The sequence below is a fragment of the Ciconia boyciana genome, chromosome 11 (assembly GCF_034638445.1).
Source record: "Ciconia boyciana chromosome 11, ASM3463844v1, whole genome shotgun sequence".
Taxonomy (NCBI): Eukaryota; Metazoa; Chordata; class Aves; order Ciconiiformes; family Ciconiidae; genus Ciconia; species Ciconia boyciana.
The window spans coordinates 11,671,647-11,698,879 of NC_132944.1; positions in this window are offsets into that span (position 1 = coordinate 11,671,647).

A 27,233-nucleotide genomic window follows, 5' to 3' on the forward strand; every position below is an offset into this window, starting at 1 on the left:
CTACATTCAGTGTAAAGCAGAATAAATCTAATTAGAAACAGTAGTTGGAGGTATAATGTTATATTCTGGTTTAAGTTGCATTATATGATCAGTGATTTCAGTAGCTTTAGACTAATATGACTGAAGTATGAATCTGATTAATGCTCAACAAGACATTACTAGAGATTAACCCCTGCAGTTTTTTTCACATTGCCTGTACTGCTATACATTTTTTTATAAGCTGTAGGAAAAGTAATCAATCATCAAAAACTATTTGGCATAAGTATATGAAGTGAGACAATATTAGAGGATGAAGAAATTGCATTCCATAAATCACTTTCGTGTTGGTGGGAAGGCCATCTAAGCAAGTGAGTCAAAGTTTGGATGGATTTTACTCTAAACTACAAAGCCATTTTCCAGGGTGAGTTCAGGGTACAGTCTATGACCTGGAGACTGTGCTGCGGTTTGGGAGGAATGGCGGCCTGGATGTCTGTTGGGGAAATGAAACAATATGAACAAAAATCTGTCCAAGAGCATACAGCAATTCAGCAAAGGGGAAGCCAGTTCCAAAGGACAGTGTTTCTTCTCTGATTTTATAACATGCTTCTATTTTCCAAGACAATTCTCCCAAATGATAATGAGCTTTGCATCTGCTTTTAAGGAAATCCAGTGGCAAACAATATACCCATATATGAGATGAATGCATGACCTGCTGTGCAACAAAGCTTTGTAATGATGCTGAAGTGCCCGAGCCCCTGCCTGTCTCGGAGAGCCTTCCTCCATAAGATACACAGCTGCTGATAGAGCTGGGAGGGGATAGGAAAGAGAACATCTCCCACATGGGTTGGATAAAAGAAAGATGAAGCTGCTAACAGGGAGAGCCACCCTTTGCTTTTGAACCCTCCTTTCTCTCTCCTGCTGCCAGCCTACCCCTGAGCAGCCCTCTCGGTGGGCAGGCACTGGCAGCAAAACAAGGGGCTCAGGGTGACATTTCCAGCAGGTGAGATGTGGCTCAGTCCAGCGTACGTATGCTTGTAACAACACTGATAACTGCAGCTTTCTTCATCTTGTCTGCTTAAATCAGAAATGCAAATGAACTAATGAAGATACAGAAATCAAATTTTATGTAACTGGTGTGCACACGTAAAGTGTGTGCACGTGTGTGTGCAGAACAGCTCCAGCATAACAATTTCAGTACAAATATCTGCTACCTTTTTACACCTTTTTACACTCCAGTAAAACGACTACAGAATGAATTGCACAGAAATAAACAGTGCTTCTGATTTTCCTGGATCTGTGTAAAATGTTTGCAATATACAGAACATGTCAGATGTCCTGTCACTAAAAGAGAATCATACTTAGTCCAGACACACATAAATAAGCCCCCTAGCCATTAATGTGAGTTTTCACTAATGACTCAAGAATGACCTTTTTGTATCTTCTGTTTGTTTGGGAGCAGAAGTGAGTAATGTTCCCAGGCAAATAATGAAGTGATGTTGCTTATTCAGAGAAAATATTATCCCAAGAAATAGTATGATAGAACTGATGTTATAGACAAGCGTTTTGTGAGGAGAAGACATTTTAAAGCTATGGTGACTTTCCTTGCTTATATCTTGAATAGTTGGATTACTTGAGTGATCTGTCACTTTTCCCTCAAAACCCTCCTTCTTCTTTTGTGCCCACTTTGGAACCATCAAGTACAATTATTCTATTTCTAAGGAATTCCAGAGCTGCAGTGAAAGGTGCATTTGTCATTACAAAAATATCTTTGTCCATGAGAACTTTTCATTTCTACCAACGGCAGCTCACACCACAGCAAAGCTCACAGGAGTCTTGATTAAAAGACCTGACTTACATAAGTAGAAATGAATGACTTGCAGGTAATTATAGCAGGCTGAAAAGCAGGAGCATGATGTTTGGAGCTAAACAATGTCACAGATAGTGCCTTAATTAGCAGCAAAAGTGATTTAGCAGAGTAATATTCTAATACCAATTCAATTGCTACAAATTATTAATAACAATAAGCACAGAATAACCAAGATCCGCTAACAATGAGATGCAATATCTGTCAGAGGAAAACATATTGTCCCTTTAATAATGAGATTGCAATTAGAACAGAACAATAAAGCATATATTAATATTGAACAAAGGACAAAATACCATGGTATTATGCTACACAGGAGGAAATCCTATTGCCAAAATTCTAAAAGGGTCTAAAAATCAAACATATAAAAGGCATAGAGATTAGGATTAAATTCTACAAATTTACCTCTTGCTGCAAAGCTGATAGGACTTTAGAGAGCTTCCTCCTTAGGCTGCCCTACTAGGACAAGGATTGTCACCTCCAGATGGACCTTGCACAGACAGAGGGAAGCCGAGAGACCCAGAGAAGTGGGGTCTGCAGGTCTCCTGTGCATCTGAAGTCTACATCCACATTCAAAAGTTGTCCTCTCACTTGCTCCCCTTTTAACTCCCGCAGAAGAAGCTGTAGAGAGCCTTATCTCTGTCTGGATGCTAGTTGTGATAACTATGCCGTCAACTAGAGCAATTACTAACAATAATCCTGAAATGTTAGGTGTGTTTTTTCTCCAGTTCCTGAAACCGTGTAATTCCATGAGAATTAAACATTGCTTTTAATTTGGATTTTTTTTTAGAGTCTACCCCTAATGTCTAATGAAAGAACATAGAAAAGGGAGTTCTGGAGGATGAAAAACAAATACAAGGTAAATAAAAAGAACCTATTTGCATTATTATTATTTGATGGCTCACAACTATAATCTAGTCTTACGGAAAATGTATACTTGGCCTGTCATTTTGATTGTGTTTGGAGCTGATAGAGACAAAACTAGAAAAACTACAGGATCTGAATGTAATAAGACCAATGAGAGGACTGTTTTACAGATGGTGCAGATGTAATAGCTTCAGTCGAACAATGGTTCATCTCTGTCTATCTCAGATATTTTCATTCATCCAGCCCCTACACATGGCCCCACTAGACTAATCCATCCATATTTTTCTCAAATTACAGATCAGCATGTGTCTCAGAGCTGGCTTCCCATACACACACCAGCAAGCAATTTTAGTGGTAATCACAAGAGTTTCTGTTCCAGATAGTCATGAAAAAATGCCTCACATCCCGAAGAGGTTTATTTTTGTAATGTAGGCATGATAACCACAGCCTAAATAATACTGTGTGGTTTGAAATTACTCTGTGAGCTCAGAATCTGTGACAACCACATTTTCTGTCCCAGGCAAGTGCCAACAATAATAATAATAAAAAAAGATTTTGTATATAAATTTTTTTTTGCTGCCAAGAGATTGGAGGCGAAAACAAAACAGATTTTTGAAAACCCCAGTTACAGCGATTGTGGTAGCAAGCTTCCCCCAGGAATGTCAAGTAGGTATAATGCAGTGAATTCCAAGAAGTTTTCAATGTTAATTTCTGCTCAACAAGAAACACACACACATAAACAACGATCAATAGTCGCTAAATGAAAAAGAAGTAGCAAATCGATAACTAGAGACATTTTATTTTCAAGCTTCTGCAAACAATGGAAGGGATGATCAGTCTGTGATTACGTGGAAGTAGCAGATATTGTTTCAGCTCTTAAAAGTTAGTGGGCAAGGTCTTCACCCATGTCACTGTGTGCAGATCTGCTGGATGGGAATATTAAACAGCATGGAAATTTGATCTGGGTTTCCTTTTTTAAGTAAAGCAGATTTAATCATTTTTTGCATTTCCAAGGTCTGAAAACAAATTAAATCCTTCTCATTCTTACTATCCACTTACATCACTTCTCCACTAGTGGAAAGTTACAGACTACAGCTGGGTTTCTCTCCATTTCATGTAGGACATCTCCATCATTCTCAACATAATAAAATCTAAGGTTTCACATGTCAGTGCTATAATTGAGACATTTGTTGTGAAGTTTAAAAGAGAATGGATTTGACTATTAAACTGCAAGGGAAGCTATGTTGGTAACTGTTTGATTACCATGACAGTATGTCAGATCAAGATGCAGCAGCCTCAACTCTGAAATGGGGGATCTCAAAATCCAGCCCTGTGGTTTTAGTTTAACATTCATAAACAAAGTATCCTGCTCTAATAGTGACCTCTGCAAAACAATGTCTTAAAACTTAGCTTAAAGAGTAGCCTGTTACAGAAGTGAGAGATCAAACATAGGCTGTGGGCTTCTTTCTGAAGGTCTCTAGGTGTGAACAAAATCAATGAATGACACTAGGGTCAGGGAAGAGTCCTGTGCAACGTGGGAGACTACAGCAGATGTACAGTTTCAGTTTGTTTAGTGCTCATATGTAACTGACCTGGAGTATTGGAAGCAGGCTCCCCACCAAAATTTGTATTAAATGGAAGAATTATATTCAATCAGATTTTATTTAAAAACAGTGTACTTCAGTAAACTATTTCAGCGCTATATTATTGTGCCATCTTAGGTTTAATTTTTTTATACTTAAATTTTCTCTTGCTGGCAATAGAAAATGCTCAAAATATTTTAAGTGCTTAATCACCTGCTAATTTCAACTTCTTGGCAGTGATAATAAAGTGCAATTGAATTTTCTTTGAAGCTGTTGCAAACAAAAAATGAAAAAAAAATTTCGAATTACTTCTAAAGTACCAGGATGTTATTTTACAAAGTTAATAAGCTTTTCATACAGAGAGATGAAATGACTTGATATGAAACAGAAAGAAACCATGTAAAATTCCCAGTATAGAAAAAAACACCTTTTTATTTAATGTGAAGTAACTAATTGAAGAGATTAGGAAGTAGTAATTATTTAAACCACTGTAAAAATGGGTTAGGCCTTTCAGACTATAGAAGAGACTTATACACTAAAGCCATATAGAAAACATAAAACTCTAGTAATGACTTCCATGAATTCTAGCATGCTCCACTTAACTTCAGGAACTGTAAATAACATCTTTCTGACAGCTAAATCAATGCAACCTAAAATTTGAAAGTGCACCCTCAAAGAAGCATCTGAGCTCTAACTTCTTTTTCACCATATGTCTGTGCACTCAAGAGAATTCAAAAAAGACATTTTTCTTGGAAATGGAGTATAATAAGGAAGACTATTCTATAATGTGAGTCTAGCCCATGTTATATAATATTAAATGATTATCATTCCCTGTATCCAGCAGGTCAGTTTGATGTGGTATGGTATACTTGGGAAACATCGCAGTGATACACCCTGTTGCCCATTCAGAATAAAGACTGCCTGGGAGGTGGGTTTATGTCTGTTTAGTGAAAAGCTGCAAAACCCCTTACATTCACTAAATGAGTGAGGCTTTCAGAAATGCTGAGCTTTGCCCTAATTCTTCCCTTTTCAAAGCAAGTGATAAGACTGCTATTGCAATCTGCGGAGGCACAAAAATACCAATGCTGAGTCCTTCTCACCATCACACCAGCCGATTGCTACTAGTGTAGGTTGTCACTTCTTTATTGAAGTCATTATCATTGCCTCATTGTCATTTCTTTCTTCATGTGCTTCATTATCATAGCAGCTTAAACCACAAACTGGTGTGAATATATCCCTCTTTGAATTGAGTAGTGAAGGAAATAGTTATCTTAAACTCCATGGTGCTCTGTAACATCGTCCTGTTCAAGCAGCCAGCAAGTGGTAGAGCCAGAAATTGCTCATGGGCTTCCTGAGCACTAGTCCTCTTTGTCACCAGAGGATTTGTCCCCTATGTTGCCTTGCACTGAGGACAGAGATTCACATTTCTCACATACTGGCTTATTTTGTTTGGTTTTGCCCTTGAGTTAGAAACAGTTTGTGGTTCTGATAAGGGACAGGACATGGAAGTAGTGAAATTGCTCATTCTCATTCTTAAAATTAAATATGGAAAGACCAGTTTTATGTAAGCCCTTCCACAAATGAACAGGGACAGAGCAGCTCACTCTCCCACTTTCACCTACTCTCCCGTTTAAGGCAATTTTAAGGACAATATTTTCCAAAGGCAATGTCTGCAAAACTGGATGATGGATTAGAAAAACACCTTATTTTCCCTTCCTATTTGTGATTTTTTTCCTCTGTTTTGCACATGTTCACATATCTTTTTTGATAATAGTATTTTTCCTGCTAATACAAAAAGTATCAGGTCCTGGTTTTGTATCTGAGCATATGTGTGGCAGTTCCCAGAGTACTAGCTTTTAGCTGGGATGTCGCTGGCCCATGTCAGACCCAGACAACTGATCCACTGCATGTAAGGGGAAAACAAATGAGGTACTAGAGGAAGATGAGAGCGAAGGGCACATCTGAGAGACCTTCTCTCCCATCTCTCACTGCCCACATTAGCCTGTGTCAGGGCCTCCAGGTGCTGGAGAAGTAGCTTGTTCCATTTGGAAAATATCTCCCTGAGACAGCATCTTCCTTCAGCATTGGAGGCAGTCAAAGCAGCATCCCCTGGAGCATCCCAATCGGTTATGAAGGAGAGTGAAGCTGTGGTGCAATTAGCTAAATCATTATGAAGTCCTTCTAAGAACAGAAATCAGGTAAAGCCTGTTAACTTCAAAGTAAATAAATAATTTCATAGCCCATCCTCTCTAAATACAGTCACAGTCCCTCTTCCTGTGTCTTGCCAATAGCCAAAAAATTTGTCTTTGAAATGGGAGGGGAAGGGCTGCCCGCCTCTCTGTGGCTCACCACCACTCTTTCGCCAGCCCCAGCACTGCATCTTTGGGGCATTAGGTGCTCTCTTTTGCTGGCTTTGTTGTACCAGAGTATGTTTGTTGTTCACGCATGTTGGGAAATAAGCTGAACCACATGGCACCCCATAAAATGGAAACAAAGGTTTTTTCTTTAAATGTCACTCTTCACTCTCCTGGGAAGGTCATTGCGTTACCAGTCATCCTCTCCTGCCAGATGCTTGGAAGTCTTTTACAGAAATACAGCTTTCAGGGTCACTGTTTCCCAAAGTCATGAAAACTTCCATGTTATCCAAGGGAGACCAAATTATTTTCATTCTCTGACTCATCAGTGGGTCTCTGAATGCCTCTGGTTGTTCAGAGAAGCCTTAACGTTTCCAGGCTGGACTAGTTCATCTCCACAGTTCGCTGTTAGAAATAGCAAAGATGTCACTTGTCTTAAAATATATGGTCTGCTGTTCCATTCCTAAAGGTGCTGTTATGCTAACAATAAATCTGCAAGAGACTGCAGGCAGAGTGTGGGATGTGATGTATTCAATATTCATCATGCTGTGACCCAAAGGAGTATCAGGACACTTTACATCATGAAATTTCTCTCTCTAATTTAGCAGTTTCAAAATGACAGGCCAAAATACAGCCCGGGAGGTTGCAGTTGCATCTTCAATTGAATTTAAGCCAATAAGCCAAAGGACTGTGTAAAAATACAGTTACAGCCTCATTTCCAAAATGAAGGTTCAGACTGGCTGGTTTGGCTTTTAATATTTATATTGTCTATAGCTAGTTTTAAGAGCCTGATAGCTTTTACTGACATTTTCCTTTTTCCTCATCTTTAACCCTGGAAAACCCATTTGCTTTCGTGATGGGGTCAAGACCAGCAGTAGAGCAAAGAACAGTTGCAAAGGCCATCTCTATATGGAAGACTGCATGTATTTATTTGAAGAGCAGAAGCCACCAGGAATCAGATAAAAGAGGGGTCATGAGGACCTTTAGGAATGGGAGGGACACAGAAAATTTAGATAAGCTGTCTAGGAGGAAGACAGAAACTGCAGAAATAATGAGGAGATAAGTCTCCTCCTGTTCCTGAACAGTAAAGAGCCTCGGAGAACTGAAAGAAGAAAGCAGGGAGGCTCAGATATTTGCAGTGAAAGTGGTGCCAAAGGGGGACTGTACATAATCTGCTGTGTAGGGAGCTACCAACAGACTTGTTTGTTCCCCCAGTATCATATACTTAAGTCACCCATTGGAAAAATCAAGCTGTGCCTGGTTCTCTTTTCACCTAAGACCTGCAACCTGTATTTATCCTGTATTCCTAAACTGGGTGATAGAAAAGGGTGGAAGAATGGCTTTTGCAAAGTATTTATGATCAAATTATTATTCGCATTACAGCATTGGACAAAATCCTTATTGACAGAGGAGAGAATGGAGGGACCAGAGAGACAGACAGATGAGGCGCCTGTTGTTGCATGGGCAACCTGCTGCAGAACCAGGCCTGGCACCCATTTCCAAATAGCAGTCGAATGTGCATCTGGTAGATGCTTAAGACAGCTTCCTCTCTCAATACGATATTGCTGCCAATCAGCCTTGCACAACAGCTCCAGAGGAAGGAGCATGAGCTAGGAGCAGCCATAGGAGGAAAACTTGAGACAGTTTTGGTGTGAAGAAAGGATTCATTTATTTCTTGAGCACTCTGGACACTTGTGCTGGTCTTGGCTGGGATAGAGTTAATTTTCTCCATAGTAGCTAGTATGGGTCTATGCTTTGGACTTGTGCTGAAAACAGTTGGTTGATAACACAGGGATGTTTTCGTTATTGCTGAGCAGTGCTTAGACACAGTCAAGGCCTTTTCTGCTCCTCACCCCACCCCACCAGTGAGTAGGCTGGAGGTGCACAAGGAGTTGGGAGGGGACACAGCCAGGACAGCTGACCCCAACTGACCACAGGGCTATTCCATACCATATGACCTCATGCTCAGCATATAAAGCTGGGGACAGAAGAAGGAAGCGGGGGGACATTCGGAGCGATGGCGTTTGTCTTCCCAAGTCACCATTACATGTGATGGAGCCCTGCTTTCCTGGGGATGGCTGAACACCTGCCTGCCCATGGGAAGGAGTGAATGAATTCCTTGTTTTGCTTTGCTTGTGCACAGCTTTTGCTTTCCTTATTAAACTGTCTTTATCTCAGCCCACAAGTTTTCTCACTTTTACCCTTCCAATTCTCTCCCCCATCCCACTGGGGTGGAGTGAGCGAGCGGCTGGGTGGGGCTTAGCTGCCGGCTGGAGCTAAACTATGACAACACTTTACTGTTCATATCAGCTTCTCAAAATTCTGCCTAGATCTTTAATCCAGAAAGTGTGCTCTTTCTTAACATATTAATATCAAGCAATGTTTAAATTTCAACAATAGTGTAAGGAGATGGTCGCCATGCATCCTTATAACAAGTACATGGAATTTAAAGTAATGATCTCTGAGTTTATCTTCATCAGCCTTCTTGCCTCTGGTGCTCTGCTTAGATCAGATTATCTCATTTAAATAGCAATGGGTTATGAAAAAAAAGTCTAATCTGTTCCCTCACGGTGTCACTGTGCATGCATACATTACTTTATTTTATTTTATCCCCTAAGGCACTTGCAAGAAAACCCCAAAGACCCTTATTGAGTCACATAAAAAAGCTCTGCTGGAAAATAAGAGTTGGAGGGAATATTACTCTTTCTATGATCTTTCCATATAGGGAGAATATAGAGGGTAGTTTGATTTTGGGGGAGGTAATAATATCTAGCTCTGCTGTACAGCACATTTAATCCTTAGATTTAAAATTCATTTATAGGTCAATATCATTTTCATTCTACATGTCTGGTAGAACTGAGGTAGAAACGAGTAAGAAATGACTGACCAATGTCATCTAACAACCTGAATTACCTTTCAAGCCCCAGCCCACAAGACTGCTCTGCACAGCATTCTGACTAGTTCCTAATTTTCCCACTCAATTCTATTACTCCTAAATTGATGCGAACCATCCATATAATAAATCAAAGAAGTTTTGCCCATAACTGCATGTTTGACTATTACCATCAAGCATATTTCAGAATGCCATGTAGTGAAAATCAGCATAGCTCCGCTGAAATCAATGGAGTTAATTTATACCCAGGTATAAATTAACTTATCTCAATAAAGTCAGTGGGAGCTTTTGCTGTTCCTTTAATTGATGGCAGGATCAGGACAAAGGTGCCATTGTGATCCACTCTTGGTGCCTGGGAATATGGAACATTTAAACTTTTATCTATTGTTAAGTCTTCAAAAAACTGAGCATGCTAACGTGACAGTGAGCTCCTAGTATCTTTTAACTCAGTTGGCCCAGGATACTGGCCTCATTCAAAGATGACCCTCTATCAAGAAAGACGAAGATGATGAAAAGTTGGAAAAATTAAACCTTTTATGGAAAGAAGTGAAGGAAAAGGTCATATTTGGAAATACAAAACATAGGTGTAAAAATGGTCTTGTCCATCACCAAGCTGTACTGCTCCTCCAGTGATTTATATTCCAGGATCACCATCTATTTCACAACTGCTAAAAGCAATCAAGAAATTATAGGGAAATCCTGTACTCTAAAAGATTGGTACAAGTCCTTTACTTAGAATAGTAAAGAAGGAAATGACCTATGAGAAGTACCCGAGAGGCCTGACAGATGCTGCGGCAGTGCAGTGGGCAATTAAAGGGAAGACTGGGGTCCTAAACAGGTTGTCGTTGTGTTTAGTTCAGCATATCTGGGCCTAAATGAGTGGCGGCTTGCTTGAAATCTCTACAAATATTTTAATATGAAGTCCTTAACATGTTGGATGTTCGTTACTGAAACAGGCACTTAGTATTGATTTAACAGAAAGTCTGATCCTGAGATTTACATTTTTACCTCGGATCTGTTAGATAAAATATTATCTAGTTTAATTTAAATAATATTTTAAAATATTACTGGTGTCTGCACTCTGCTTCTGTTTCTTCATTTCAAACAGCTGCTGACTCATGCACTACATAATTAATTTAAATATAATTTGAGGTTACTTTAATACAGTTTCCTCATAAGTATATGAGTAACATGCCGGCTATTTAGAGTTCAATGCATTAATTGTAGACAAAAGTCAGTTGTCATGGTTTCTGTCACAGACAAGTATGAAGGGTCAGTTCATCCCCAAATTCATTATAACCTCAAAGAGTTCAGTTACCATTTTGTGTCTGTTTTTAGATGGGTCTGTAATGAGTCACATGAGTTAATCCCATTTATATAGTTTTATGAAGCACGATTGTCAAGTTATGTGCTTTGAATTAGAAGAAAGGTTCAAAAAAGGAATGAACTCAGAATACCAAACCTTCAATGTGAACAATGCCCAGCCAGGCAGAAAAGAACATTTTACCTTATAATATGTTAGCAACCTGTCGATATTTCAATTAAGCACAAGGGATATTCAAGAAGGAGAATGGGGGAAAGCAGTCCTGCTTCCTCCAACCACACTTTCTCTTCTGAATACAACCTGAGGACGGACAGGATGCCCAGCACGTGGTTCAGTGACAAGGTGGGTTGTGTGAGTGTCTATCACCATGCCAGCTGGAGGCAAAGAAGGAACATTTGCATTTGCTTTGGGCATTAAGCAAGATTTTCTTTCATTTTTGGTATTTATGTTTGATAGTCCTTATGATTCTTCCCAGTTTGGGACTTCATAAATGAATGCTTTTATTTTTCTTTAAGTTAAATATGATTTAAAGACACTTTACTTGTATGGAGGCATTCAAAGGGTATCATATTCAGTATGGAAACTAAACCATCCATGCAACGCTCCCATACACCTCACTAAGCTATTCTGATTTTCAATCCAGCTCCATTTGCTGGCTTGGGAGTTAGTTATGCTGTGGCTAAGAAATGTCTTTCATGTGCATGTTGTTAGCCAAGTAGCAATTGTACTTTTTTCTCAATGTTACAGTTCAGAATATTTTTAAAAGTTATTACCTGGAGTACAGCTTTCTTATGATCTTGAAACGTGTTTTCCTGGTTCAAAGGCAGCACCTTGTGTTGCTTAAAATTAAAGCATGTCCTAATGAAAAGCTCCTTAGTCACTTGTTCATGCGAATAAGTACTGTTAGTTTTGGTAATTGCTTCTCCTTTCTAGAAGAATTATGATACTGATATAGATTTATTAATCACAAACACTAATAGTGGAACATTTTACCTGTGCTGCAGCTCATGAATGGCAGCAGAATTATTAGTTTCCATAGCAACACCATCTCCACTTTCCAAGGTCAAAAATTCCTCCCATCCAATCAGTGGAAAGTAAAGTGTGTCTTCCTGTGACTACCTTGATATTCTGTAAAAACAGGAAGAGATATTGGGTAATTAAAGTGCAGATTCAAAATAAATACCCCAATTTTCAATGTGTAAAATCATGTTCTACTGCACCATTGAAGACTCAGACACTAAAGAAGCAACAAATAGTCTAAACAGGATCATCCCAGCATAAAAATAATTCCCAAATGACACAAAGCTGGAAATGAGAAAAATGAAAAGCATATGTAATGTTTGAGACCCATCCATCCACTCCACATGGCACAGAGATCACTTGCACGGGCTTGAGTTTCTCCAAATAAGAAAGCAAAATCTGTCTGTGGTCCATTCACCAAATATTGCTGGGTTAGGATAAAAGGTGTTTGCAAAAATGGGCTCTTCTTGACTCCTAAATGTTCGTCACACTTTATGATGTTTCTTTCCCTACAGTGGTCTGGCTTCTGACCCCAGAAAGGATCCTTTGGTGAACGCATTGTAATGAAAGCAGTTACTGATGCTGAATGGTAGTTCTCATAGGGGAGGAGAGGGCAATACAATGTCATACATGCACTATGTAAAAAAAAGAAAACAAATTTTTTTGTGTTAAGGTTTATTCTTCAGAAATGAAACATTGACCCGTAAGGTTTTACATAACAATTTGCTTTAATTTCCTTTGACACTTCAGTCAACATATGATGAATCATTCAGGAAAGAAGTATCTGTTTGGCCTTTATTCCCAAAGACCAAAGTAGCAATTTACTGTTGGGAATCAGTTCATAAAACATCTGAAACCAGAAATCACTTAATAAAATGGGTTTACAAAATCATAAAATAATTCTAAACCTTTTAAGTGTTGAAAATTTTCCACTGAGAAATTGCATTTATGATCCACATTTATGGATCCATATTCTCTTCTCACTTGACTCATTTTTCATACCAGTGTGAAAAAATATCATACAGGGTTGCCCTGAAACTTACTGCTGATATGAGCAAGAGAGATGTTTTTTAGAAAATTAAGAAATTAAACTCTTTTGGAAGTCATCCCATTTCTATAGGGGATCTAATTCTGTCCATACGTTTTTATAAATGTCACCTAAAAATTGCAGGTGGTCTCAGGGGACACACATATAAACCTGGTGCACCATTGCTAGTTGCCATTTCAGGTGGGGAATGTTCAAACCTTGACAAGCTTCTAAGTTTTTTTAAAAAAGGAGGGAAAAAGCAGAGTTTCTTTTAATCTTTTGTGAGGTCCTACTTCACACACATCTGGAGTCTACTGAAGCACTTCTGCATCATTTAAAAGTATAAATGGCTTGAGCTGTTTAGAAAAAGGAAAGCAAAGTTTGGATAATTCTGTCAAAGTAGAAACAGAGAAAAAGGAGCTGGATGGTACCTTTATACATCAATCCTGCCCCAAACAACAGTAACTGCACCTAAAATATCCTCAACAAATATTTGCCTGTCATGCTTCAAAGACATACGGTGATATAAGTCTTTCCATAACTTCCTCAGGCTAAAAATGCCTTCATTTGTCTACTCTAAATGGACATAGACATTTCTTTCTATATCTTTTGCATGTTTGAAGAATATTTTTATATTTTCTATTAGAAGATTCCTATTTTGTTTATCCTAAGTCATTATTTTATCATGTCTTCTCATTTTTGTCTTTCTGGATTATTTCAGCATAGCTGGCATCTTTCTACAAGCACATTGCCCAGAGCTGGGCACAGTCCTCCAGCTGAGGCAGAGTGGCGACGAGCAGCCATTTGCTATTTACGCATTCCCAAATGAGGGTGGCTACTTTTTTTTTTATACTTGCATTCAGTTCAGGTTCCACTCTAACTCCTTCTTTAAACTGCCTGCCTATACTGAAGGTATACATTGATCATTTCTACTTAAGTGTGAAACCTTGTACTTTTCCTTATTGAATTGTGTCATATTTGTGTGATCTGAGGGCTGAAGCACCTCTCCGATGAGGACAGGCTGAGAGAGTTGGGGTTGTTCAGCCTGGAGGAGAGAAGGCTGTGGGGAGACCTTATAGCAGCCTTCTGGTACTTAAAGGGGGCCTACAGGAAAGACGGGGACAGACTCATTAGCAAGGCCTGTTGTGACAGGACAAGGAGCACTGGTTTTAAACTAAGGGAGGGCAGATTTAGACTGGATTTAAGAAAGAAATTTTTTACCATGAGGGTGGTGAGGCACCGGAACAGGTTGCCCAGAGAGGTAGTGGAGGCCCCATCCCTGGAAACATTCAAGGTCAGGTTGGATGGGGCTCTGAGCAACCTGATCTAGTTGAAGATGTCCCTGCTCTTGCAGGGTGGTCAGACTAGATGACCTGTAAAGGTCCCTTCCAATCCAAACCATTCTATGATTCTATGATATTTATTTCACACCCTTTCTCCTGTTTGTCAGTATTTGTCCTGAAGCTGGTGTACACATCTCTGACATTTAAGGCAAAACAAACCCTTACTTTTTTTTCCTTGTCCTTCCTAAACAGAATGTGTCCTTTCAGAACAAAAAGTAAGTTAGAATTTTAATTATTTACTAAGATTTCGTGTTAATTCCTCCTATATTAATTTTGTGACTTTGCCTCCTTGCCTTCCCCTGTGTCCCAGTTTTACCTTTTTTCTACCTATAGGTTAGGAGGAGGGATCTGTTGCCTGCAGGAAGATTCCCCAAACAACCATGACCTGTGCATTCAGCAATGCCAGTGGGTGAGGAGGCTCAAATTGCCCATCTACTGACGAAGCAGCTTGCTGGGTGCCAATGTCCTCTGTTAGTATCAGTAGATAACAACCAGTATTTGCCTATGGTTTATCTTCTTTTGGTGAAGTTAGTGCAATGAATTTTGCACATTTCCACGTGTTTCCTTGGCATTTCTATTTGCATTCACCTCCTGTGCTGGGTGTTTTTCTGCGGTTGTTTTTCTTGACATGGACAGAGAGCATTTCCCAGTGCTGGCTATTCAGGTCCCACCCAACTCCTTTTCCTCAAGATCTCTCCAACATGTCCTGTTTCTGGTCATTACACCTGCGGTGTGTGAGCTATTTTGTGCAGATCACCTGAAATCCCTCTTAAAGGTGCAAGAGTTGCCAAAGGCAATTATGGCTCAAAAGAAAAAGGACTTTAACCCTCCAATGTTACTCATGTGCTTCCCAGGAGGAATATTCTGAACAGCAAAAAATCACCAATAAAAGCCAATTAACTGACCAGATCCATCCTTTTCCAAGATACTTGCCCTTTCTTGCAAGGACAGATCCTTCTGAAAAACTCCGTGCATTCTATTTTCCTCTCGTTGGGTTATACTTGAGTCTTTTGAAACCAAGAAGCACGTACCTGCTGCTGCCAATATCCGCAATATATACCCCAAATTCTTTGTATTCATATAAGGTATTGATCAATCCTCAGAACTGTAATTCTCCTGCTTCTAAGATTGGAAATTATGGGGTATTATTGTAAATATATATATATACACACACACATATTTCCTTTAAGTAACCCAACTGTTTTACTTATTTCACTCTGACAAACACAAGGACCTAACTGGCAAGCAGGCACTTAATAATTTTTACAACGTCTTTCCAACAGCAGCTTCCATGGGATTATTTACTGTCAAACTAAATCAAGAATAAATGAAAAAACTGAAATATTTATAGCATAAGAAAAATCTGGTTCAGACTAGAAATCCCAGACTGGCATTAAATCAAGACATGTAACAAGATAAATTATGCCATCATACTCTTTGTTTTTTGGATGTAACACTATCACTTATTCTAATTGTTATGCCACAGTTTGAACAGTCGGTCTAGATAGATAGATGGAAAACAAGTATGTTAAACATGATCATGGGGGAAACATTACATTTTCCCCTAAAAATACTGATTGCATGTCCATTTGTCAACAGTATGTAATTTATACAAATATGTTTGTTACAGAAGTACTCAGCATCATTTTTTGTTGTTTTCCCATTAGAGAAAACAAGTCTGTAGGAAAGGACTCAATCCTCAGATATCTTTTAGCTGTCACTTTTTCTTCTTATCTGTGGGAGAAGGAAAGTTATCTATTCCTGAGACATCCAAACATGACGTGTGGCATATACAGGGGTATATATGAGATGAATAGACAGAAATACTGTGGTGGAAAAAAGGTGGCTGAAATTAGTCTGGGGGACATACGCTGGTCAGCTATGGCTCTGCGTGCAGCACAGCATCAAGTTTCTGCCTGGATGGGTTGTGCAGCATCAGCTTCTCATTGCAAATACTCTGGGTAATATTATTGGAAAGAAAATGCACAAAAGAATTCAAAGATTTCATTCTGGATATCTGGAATATTGAAAATTTCAGTCTAAACTCGGGATATGAGTAGATGCATTGACCTAGTGGCATTGCACTTAGTACATAAAGGGAAAGGTTTTTTTGTCATGTGTCTGAAGCTTGCCGTTGTATTGCTGTTTTCCCTTGGCAATGGAATTTAGAAGTAGATAAGTTATAAATTCATTTATTAATTAAAATGGTCTGACATATATTTAGTGCATTAACATACGTGCCAATATTTTATCCATTATTTCATAGGTTGAGCTGAGGCTCAACCTGATGCCTAGGCTTTAGGTTTCAAGACCTGTACTTTCTTCAACTGCTTATTTTTTGAGTAACAAAACACTTATAAGATCAAGTCTGTGACAGAGGAGAAAATGCACTTCTGGTGTCATCTGAGTTTTCATTAAAATACTCAACATTTCACATATCTGCCACAGTTGTCTGTTAGTTTTGTAAAAGCAAGAAAGAGTCAGTTCAGGTGGCGAACTGACATCTTTCTGAGGTAAAAGTTGTCAGGCAGTGGGAATGATGAGATTTTGCTCTTAGCTAAATTCAAGCAAATTGACATTTTTACCCATGGCAAAATGTAGCTATGTTTGCAGAAATAGCAACATTTGACCCGGTGAAAGAAACAGTGTTTAACAACAGGGATTTGGGGCCAAATTCCACAGTGGTGCTGGCAGAGGAGCTTCACTCCAGGGCTGGTATATTGGTGTAGTTACAACTGGTATATTGGTGTAGTTTCCTATAGAAAGAGATCTGTTGAATGCATATAGGAGGAAAGGAATAAAAATGTGAAGATAAGAGGCTATAATCCAGGGAGTGTATGCATAGGCTTTTTATTCTGCAGCCTCAGCTTTCCCTCCCACCAGCTTCCACACATCTATATTATCTTTTGAATTTGGCCTTACGTACTTTTGTATTCTTCATCTGCCAGGAAATAAGCTGAGTCTGTCCCAGCTAGACTTGCATTCTTGGCACACCATTGCTCCTGATCTCTATATTGTCTCCTGAGCACCTGATTTGAAGGCATCTAATGTGAATTTTCTCATGAATGCCAATGATATACAGCTACATTTTTCTTTTCAAACTTTTTATCCCTGAGGCGCTTTCTGCACTCAAACTATTTTCCAGATATCCATAACAGACTGAATAGCAAATACTTGTAACTACCAGAGCAGAAGCAGAAGCGACCAGTTTTACAGTCTCCAGCAAGATTTACCCATGCTGTTGTAGTACTTACTGCTTATTTAAAATTATTGAACCATATTTTGAAGGAGGAACGTACCCCCTGTTATTTAACTAAGGTTTCCGATACTGATCACTCCTATTTTCCCTTTTTCACAAAAGGACTTGGATTTTCATTTGTTTTTCACTCCTGACTGCTATTGCTTACTTTTCCTAGGGAAACAGAAAATATAGTCACTTGTTTGCAATTCAAATTCAGTACATAAAGCCTTCGGGGAGGGTTTAAATCTTGTGTTTTCAAAACATTTTCCTATAACCTAACAGCTCATTGCGTTTCAGGTGACATTGGGACTCCTATACGGTGTGACACTATAGATGCTTTTGTTTCTTAAACTCCCCGCATTAAAGCATCTTACTGGCATATGAGGAGTAATGGGCTGGACTCTATTTTGGTGTCTATGATGAGGCCTCGCTCAGCTCCCCAGATGGATTCACCAGTATTGAAATAAGCAGATATGAAGGCCGTAGCTGGCTTACTAAATAATAACGGCACTCTGGTGGTCCTGTGACATCTAGGGACAAGGCAAAATGCTTGGTCTGAGCAAGCTGCTGAACAAACGGGATCCACCACCCCTGCATGAGATTAATTTACTCATCTTCCCATGATGAAGGATCCTTCTGAGGATTCGCACCTTCTTCTAACAGTCAAGTACAAGACACAACAGGATTTCCATACCTTAAAAACAATTTTGATTTTTCACATGGTTTTCTTTTCACAGACAGCAACAATTAGAGAGCTTAAACTAGAAAGCTGAAACAGAAACACTCCTCTCCCATCAATGCACTGCAGAACGTTCCTGTGTCCTTTGTGTGCAGTTAGCATCCCACTAGCATTGCTGATGCCATGGGAAGGTATTAGTGAGTGACACACTTTCACCAGAACATTATGAATATATGCACTGGTTTAATGCAATAGCACAAACATTTGTGTGGGCATTCACAAATGTAAGTAACTGCGTCTCAATAGGAAAGAGGCAACAAAAGAATTTGCTGTATTTAACCCAAACATAAAGACTGAAAGATATAAACCCCAGTGTGTTGCGTTGTTGACAAATCCGCATAAAAATGTCTTTCAACAGTAAACTGCTTAAGTCGTAATGAATATAACTGTTGTAATACAATCACAGCCCTTGTGCTTAACCAAGCCTTAGGAGAGCACAGTAAAGGTGCAGTTATCTCATATGAACCATGTCGTTTGGAGCTTATTTACTCTTACTTTGATATTCTTTTTTTCAGTTTATACATAGTATGCAATGCCAGTAATCATTCTGAAAGGGCTGTCTCATGGGCAATATAAAATTTTACTTCACACACTCACATTGCTCACGTATCAAAATTGCTGGTAGTGTTTCCTTGTAACTTAGGAGATGCAGACATATTAGCTTTTTATGTATTTATGTGTCTATATGCATATATGTATATGAGTGTGTATATATACATAGTACAAACAAAGGTATAATTTGATTCAATCATCTCAACTGTTGTCTTTTTTTTCTTATATATATGAAGTTATGGCTCTATTTCTGCTCTTTGCAGTGATATGTATGATAAATAAAGACAGAAATATCTTGTTCTGGTGTAGTGGGATAAAACTGGCACAGAAGTTGGTTCAGTTTGAAGAGTGGTGAAATCTTTTCTATTCATTATAAACCCTGTCTGGTCTACTGGTCTCTTACTCTGGGACATGTGGAGCAAGGATATTAGTCTTTGTGGGAAATACTAGGGTGCCCTTGCAAAGCCGATACACTGTGCTTCAGGGTATGTCTCCACACCTGCAGCTTTTCAAGAACAGCGCTGGGCTGTGCCAAGGATTGGCTTCAGTCCAGACCCATCCACAAATCCCTTTCAGGGAAATGATAAAACTAAAATATGCTACCAATTCAGGTTGACACTGCCCAGAATGGTAAATGGTAAATGGTAAATTCAAGTAAACTGCTTATCCCATTACCAGAACCACAGGCACCATTATAAATAAAATCCCAATAATTGCATTTCTCTTTATAACATCTTTTCCATGGTTTCTGTGGCCACTTACCATGCCTGGCTTTGCAAATAAATATGTTGTGACTCAAGTCAATTGAAGACAACGTATAGTTACAAAGTCAATATATTAGTTTGTAGTAATTTCTATTCTGTAGTCCTATAGTCTATATCACATGGAGGATTATATTTTGGAATGTCATTTATATGTAAGACTGTCCAGATTAAGGCTAGTATAAAATATTTGCCACTTAATTAAGTGAGTCATGTAATTGCATGTGTCTCTTAAAATATTCAGTGATTTATTGTTTTTTGTTAGTCACCCCATTTTACCCTATGTAATGTAAAAAGCAATTGTATCAGTCTAAGTAGTTTAGAAATATGTCACGAACATTAGTATTCATTACTGATATTCCTGGAGGCAGCAGTGAGGATCAGCATCCATTTACAGTGAGTAAGCGCCTCATCTTTAAGATCCTGAAATGTGGGATCAAGAAACACAAGGTCTCATACTATGATTGTGCTTCAGTTTCAGCTATTAGTGTCTCAGTGCTGTGTTCTCTGTTCCTAGCAGAAATTATCACTTTTGATTTCAGGAAAATGTGTTTTCTACATTAAATTTGTAGCTGGGATAAGCATAGGTGCCTTTGACAGTGGATTTCTAGCCTGAAACTCTTTTCATATACTGAACAGAAGCGAGGCAGAAGTAGAGTGAGGCAAAGTAGAGTAATTATTTATCTTATGTTGTCTGATAGAAAGAAAAATGTCAGCCACAAAAGCTTCCTGGGGCAAAATGGATAACCTTAAAGAAAGATTTGCAGCAGTGATAGTAGCATTTAGCAATGACTGCCATGTTTCCAGCAACTGAGGGAAGACAAAACTGATTCAAGCTTCGAAGTTTCTGTAGGCGATATGTACCGTGGTTCACCAAAAGATTACGTGCCATTGACCTGCCATCTCTTTGAATTTGCAGATACACAGATCCTAGAGGCATGCTGGAAGAATTAACCTCATATACAATTTTCCATTTCACTTCCCTTTTTGTTTGCAGCTTAAGTCTTTCATTGTATAATAGGCAGTATGTATGAAGACAGAAAAAGCAAAATTTACTACGTATGTTACTAGACTTGAGCATATGTTGAGTCCTTGGCCAGCTGTGTAACCCAGTCACAGCCTAACTCTAGATGGAGTCAAGATCCAGGTATTCCCCAACCTTTCACAGAAGATTTCTGCTGAAAGGAGAGCTGGGAGCTTGGACTGACCTACACATGCTCCAGCCATTGTCCCTTCTGGCTGTGACCTTCCTTACAATGGCGGGAATAAGATCTAATGCACCTTAGTGCCAATACAATGCTTAGGTCATCTAAGCCTTTTTCCCTCTTATCAGGACAGAGGTGACAGACTCTCACTCTTTTAGTTTCATCCCTTTCCATGCCTGTGTACCAGCACTAGGAGTATCACCTGCCATCAAAATGTTCATAGAGGAAAACTAGAAACAATCATAGTTATTAAACATTTAAATAATGTTTTATATGTCAAAGCAGTATTCTTTATCAGAACTGGCTAAAGTAGAAATTGTCATCTAGAATCTACTAATCGGAATACTTCTTTAAAGACATGGCAGAAAGATGTTAACATCTCTACAACATGACAACAACTTCACCCATACACTAGCTTCATTAAAAAAAAAAAAAAAAAGGGCTTGGGTTATGACTTCAATACTCCTGATTCATTCTGGTTAGTCATTCTGGTGTAGGTGTAGGACTTTCCAGCTCTTTGTCAAGTAACTGACAGGACTGCAAGGACCAAATGCAAGAGCTCTACACATTCTTCAGCTAAAATGGTGCTGGTCTCATTTAATCTCTACATATGTGGGAATGGACATTCAAACGTCCATATGAAATCTGTCCTGTAAGTTTTGATGAGATGGAAACTTCAGCCTAGTCTTCAGAGATTTCTGTGAACTGCAGAAGAGAACATTTTCCATGTGAATTAGAGTTTAGAAGTTTTCACCATATAGATAATTTCCAACAAATAAAAGATTCTCTACTAATCACTCAATACAGTCTACAGTATTTAGTGAGCAAACATTGAGATAGAAAAGGTCTGATAAAAAGGCTTGAAAGGTTTGGCTGAACTGTAAGTGTGGATCAATTTTCAATTCAACACATTATGAAATACATTTTCTGAAGACATCTGAAAGTGTTAAACTTACCAAACCTGACAATATCAACTGTAAACTAATTATCACATTTCTTTTAACGTGTTCACAAACACTAAAGCTAAATGTCTAGATGGTACCCAAATACTGACACTGAAGAGCATACATTATTCTTCACAGATGAAAAGTTTAGTATCTACTTCATATCTATGAGTAAAAGCTTAACAACTCCAGAAAACAGCTTTCCAAATATTATCAGTGTAATAATGATTTAAAAAATGATTCTATTCCAAGTGAAGGTAGTAGCAAAGTTCCCATTTCTTCAGAAAAATAGGATGAAAATTAGAACGTCATCAAAAGATACTGTGCAGGTTTCTCCAAGGATAGTGATGTTAATAAAGGAACTGCTGATAAACCTTTACAATAGTATCTTGAAGGCTTCACCTCTTTCAGGATCTCATGCAGCAGTTGTTTCAATATGAGCCTTATATCGCAGGAACACTTTAATTTGTGCCACCGTAAAGTCCGCTATTCAGTGTTTTCATTTTAATCTTTTGCTTGCTTCATATTTAATATCCCATATTTTTTTATTAAAACCCATATTAAAGGTATTGTGATATCTTTATGGTGCTCTCCTTTCAAACAAAATAATATCCTTAGTAACAAAGCTCTTACTTCTGCATTTCTTATACATCTATACCTCCAGCTGGTGGCTGTGGAGGGAATCACGGTGCACGGAGGGACTGATGCAGTCTCTGCAGTCTCAGGTCACCTCACTTGGTACCTTCCACTCCACCCAGGGTCGAACTGCTGTGTTTCTCAGAAACCTAATATCAAGCCTCTGTCATTCCTAGCAAGAGACACCCAACCAATGCCTTTACTTGGCACCCATTCATCGAGCTAATGGCCGAGGGGATTTCCCTGCAATAGCTCACAAACCTCATTTGATCAGTACACAGCAAGAATTTACCATTTACTGGGAGAGACCCTCTTTTTATTGTTCTTGGCTTGTTGATGTATTATATATTTACTGACATAGAATCTCATTTGTGGTTTATTGCTCTAACATCTGAAATGATCTCTCTCCTTCTCATTTCACTGTTGCTCATTGTTTGTTATTCCTCCCAGTTACAGCCAGCCAGCTTCAAATGCTGAGCTCCCAAACCCAGCACGGGCACCAGTTGCTCGTCATCACAACACCTGGCTAGCAGTTTCTCCTACTTAAAAAAATAGTTATGGCCAGTTTATTAAGAAACTATTAATTTTCATATTCTCTGTTCTGGAGGAAAAAGGGGAGGAATGATGTGCTTTGCACACAAAGCATGTCAGCCACAAGGTATGAAAGAAAGCAGGACATTATATGTGCTGTGAGTGGTATTGACTGGGTATTAAACACGACACTTGAATTATGTGGTGCATCAGAAGTCCCCTGTCTCCTTCTCAGACTCCCTTACAGGGCAACAAGTCATCTTGGGACTCGCTTTCAGGAAAAAAAGCAGGAAGTTTTCTCAGGTGAACAGCAAGGTACTGCAGTGAAGCTGTAGGGAAAGGAAAGACTTCCCAGACTTGACTTTGGGGAAATGTGTTCAAGTCCTTTTTTCTCTTTTGTTGAAAATGCACTAATGAATTGCTTCTAATCTTCTCTTGACTTGGGCAAGTGGTACACTCTCCTTCTCCCAGGAAGGGTAGGCTTAAAGATACTCCAGCAATATGAGGGCTGGGAGTTTATAAGAGCTTTCAAACAGGCTTTCCTGAAGAACTGCAATGGGACAAGATGTCCACACTGACTCCTTTTGGGTTGGAAATGCCATCTAAACTCACCTGAAATGGTTTCAGCCAGTTGCAGAGACAGCAAGACACTTGCAAGCACCAGTTTTGGTCCTTTGAACTACCTCTTTTTTTAATATATATATATACTTGAAAAAACCTACCCTGGGAAAAGAAATGTTTGATTTACTGACACTGCACTTCCTAGTTATTGTTAAGAGTGATGGGCATCTTGTGTCCACTAGGATCTTACAGCAGGATAAAACATGGTGGCTATGCTGTAAAAAACAAGCCCCAGACCAAAGAGGACCTCCCTCCTCCCATCAGACTGCAACTTTACCTTGGCAGCATATAACCCGCCCAAGAGCAATGGCAGCTGTGTGGCATGCGAAAAGCAGGTGTGAACCAAAGACCTAATGCAGACTGGGTTTTGTGGATACCAGTCTTAGGGTGAGCACCCATGGAGGTTCCTAGTGGCCAACATAATGGGGTTGCACACTGGCCACAGAGACACCCACCAACCCACCAAACTTTCTTCCCAAAACATCAGTGGAGTTCAGTTTTGAAGAGCTGGTTCTTTTGAACCAGGGGCTTGGAGGAATGCCTTCAGAAGGGGACTGTCCCACTGCCACTCCTTCCTTGGGAATTCATGGATCAGAGTTAATATTTGTAAACAAAAAAAAAGTGAAACCAAAGCTAATTTTAGACAAGAACCTGGAAATCCACCAAGTTATTAACAACTGGTCTTCAGCCTGGCAGAAAGTATTAACAGTACCATGAAAGTAAATTATTAACTTTAGATTTCTCCAGAGAGCTGTCAGGAAATATTTAGATTTTGTAATAGCCATACATTGCTGTGCAGCAATAAATAAGGAGGCGAGGACTAGTTCTGTGCTGACCTAGGTGGACACAAATGTTTATAGGTTAGATGAATTTAAACCAGCTGGCAATGAGACTAAGTTGAATCCTAAATAATATAAATAGGAACAAGGCAGGACTGTAATGCCAGGGTGACTTTAAGATTAGCTGAACCATACATGGCCATTATTTTTGCCTAAGATGAAGTCTCTAATCATTTTATTTGCATGCATATGTGCATGCATGTGTGTCAGGAGGGAAAGTTAATTTTAGGGCTTATTGTTTAACGAGTAAATGATTCAGCGTGAAATGATGATCCTTACCATTCCCTTCCTCCTTGGTGATGCTATTTCTGTTTATTACTATCATTTAGAATCTCTTTGATAATGAGGAAAAGAAGAAAATAATCAGTTGGTTTCTAGATGAAATTGGACTTAATTCAGCATAATCTATGTATTTTAAGATAGGGGATATAACCAAGTAGAATAATCAGTGCAGCAAACATTTTATTAATGTCTAGACAGGGTTCAAGATGATCTGGAGATGGGAACAAGCATACAAATGATTTATCTCTTCTGCTTGAACAATAGATCTGGATGCTGGGGGAATCCAGAAGAAAGGAGGAGAAAGTCCTTTAAACAAAAGCTAAGGAGAAAAGTGCTAGAGTTTCTAATGGTTTCACCGTATTGAGTCCCTTTTCTACAGAAGGTTTCTGGGTGCTACAACAGGAGAGAGGAGCAGATGGCTCTTGGGCTGACTCAACAATAATGAAATTAATAACCAAGGCAAAGCCAGCTCATATGAAGGTCTGTCATTAAAGCACCATTTTGTCCCCTACCAGTCCCCTGATATTGGCCATCTCCTTGTGCTATTCCCTTGTATTTATATATCCCTAATATTTTGGTCTCTCTTTACACATTCAGTAGCATAGCAAATACATTTCTTGGCAGCTTCTGGGCTTTGACACTTTGGCATTGCTGCTATGAATGGAAAAGTTAAAGAGATGGCTGCAGACTCCAGTGTCAACAGGAGTGACGTTGGATGTCCAGTGGCATGGCCAGAGTGTCACACAAACTGTCTCACCACGTGCCAGAAGACTTAAACTCTGAATAAACTGCAAACAGCACAGTGGCAAGAAGAGTTTAGAGTCCTAAACCTTTTCCCAGTGAAATGATGGCACAGGTCTTGTATTTCAGCTATGCTCATGATTTGAATATCAAAAATCAGACTGATTTGTCCTTGTCTGTATGTTCAGTCCTGAAAAAATTATCTATGCCAGCTCTTCACATGCAAACCGTACATAGTCTTTGCAAAGGGTGATCAGGAAAGCTGTTGGGAAACAACCACTGAGTATTTCTCCTTCCAGGGCAAGGCAGAGAGAAAAGGAGCCCACAGCCCTGTCCTCATCTGCAGCAGCCGCACGTGGCCCGGTCCAAGCAGCAGCGCCAGAGAGAGCTGCTTGAAACTACTTCGTCTTCACACCTGTGAGACAAAGATGAGCATGTCAAGGGTGATGCCTTCTCAAGGGCTGTAGTTTATGCACCAGCTAAGCCAGAGAGGAGGAAGGGCAAGGGGCTGGAAATTGGGTGATGCTTCCCTGTCCAAGAGAGTCTGAACTGGGTGAACAGAAGGTCTGCTAGTCTCAATTAAGGCTCTGAAGAGAAATTATTTATTAGTGTTTAATAAATGTAAATAGCCATGTCTTTCTTTAACAGCTTGCCACACATCAGACATTAAGCACTGTTTTGATTTTTAGAAGACAATCGTGTTTCAAAGCATAGTACAACTTATGGACTTCTTTTTTCTATTTAAATTGGTAATTTGAAAAGAAAACTTGATTATGAGCTGTGTATTTGAATATATAAGGAGAAGCACATGTTAACGTGATCTAAATATAAGCACAAGGTTAGAGGTTCCTTTTACTTCAGAGAACCATTTGGTACATTTAAAACAAGACTAATCTATTTTCCTTTTCCTATGATGAAGTGTGTCTTTCTTTTTGCTAAGAATTCCATAGAGGCATCTGGAAGAGACATATTCAAAGTAATTTCAAAGTCAGTTCACACAACATATACCAATTGTATCACGTTGGTTGAAAATTATTATGTAATTCTAGGCCTGAGATTAATAGATATTTGTTTGTTTATTAATGAATTTCTTCTGCAATCCATCCTGTTTCCTAGGACTCATGTATGAGCTGTTTGCTCATTCAGAAGGCAGACCTTATCAAGTGTCACCAAGCGGGTAAAATAAAGAGATAGAGAGAAACATTAACACATTTTATTACATTAATTACGACTGGACTCCTGCTTTGCACATGGCAGATGATTTGTTAGAAATTGATTCTATTTCTTGGTGATTATATTGCACTCCAAACAAGTCACGCATGCAAGTATCAATACATATGCATCTGCTGGATATGCAGCAGACAATTTATATAGATTCAGAATATGTTAGAAAAGCAAAATGTTAGCTTGAATAGTAATCAGTATTTATGAATGTTTTCTCTTCCTGGATACATGAAAGAGATGTGAACTTGAACTTACTATTCTGGAGGTGTTCTTGGTTTTTGACAGGTAAACAGGGTTGGATACTCCAGTGGTGTAAGTAGGAATAGCTTTGAGCTTTATGGAGAAATGCTAATTTACAGCAGCTAGGAATCAGAACCAAAGATTTTTGGAAGAAAAATCCATTAAATTTATCCATTGTAAGATAAGAATAATGATTTTACTTAGGTTTCCTAATAATATGGAGACAGATAATATTTAGGATGCACTTATTTATGTATGCACTTGTTTAAAATATATCAATTCTAAAATTCTAAAATGTGAAGGTCCATGAAAACTATTTGCATCAAACCTGGCCATGACTGGATATAACTATTTAGCAAGAGATTTTTACTGGCATTGCGCTTTTTTTTCCAGAGGCAGAACTTCCTTTTCATTTCTGCTTTA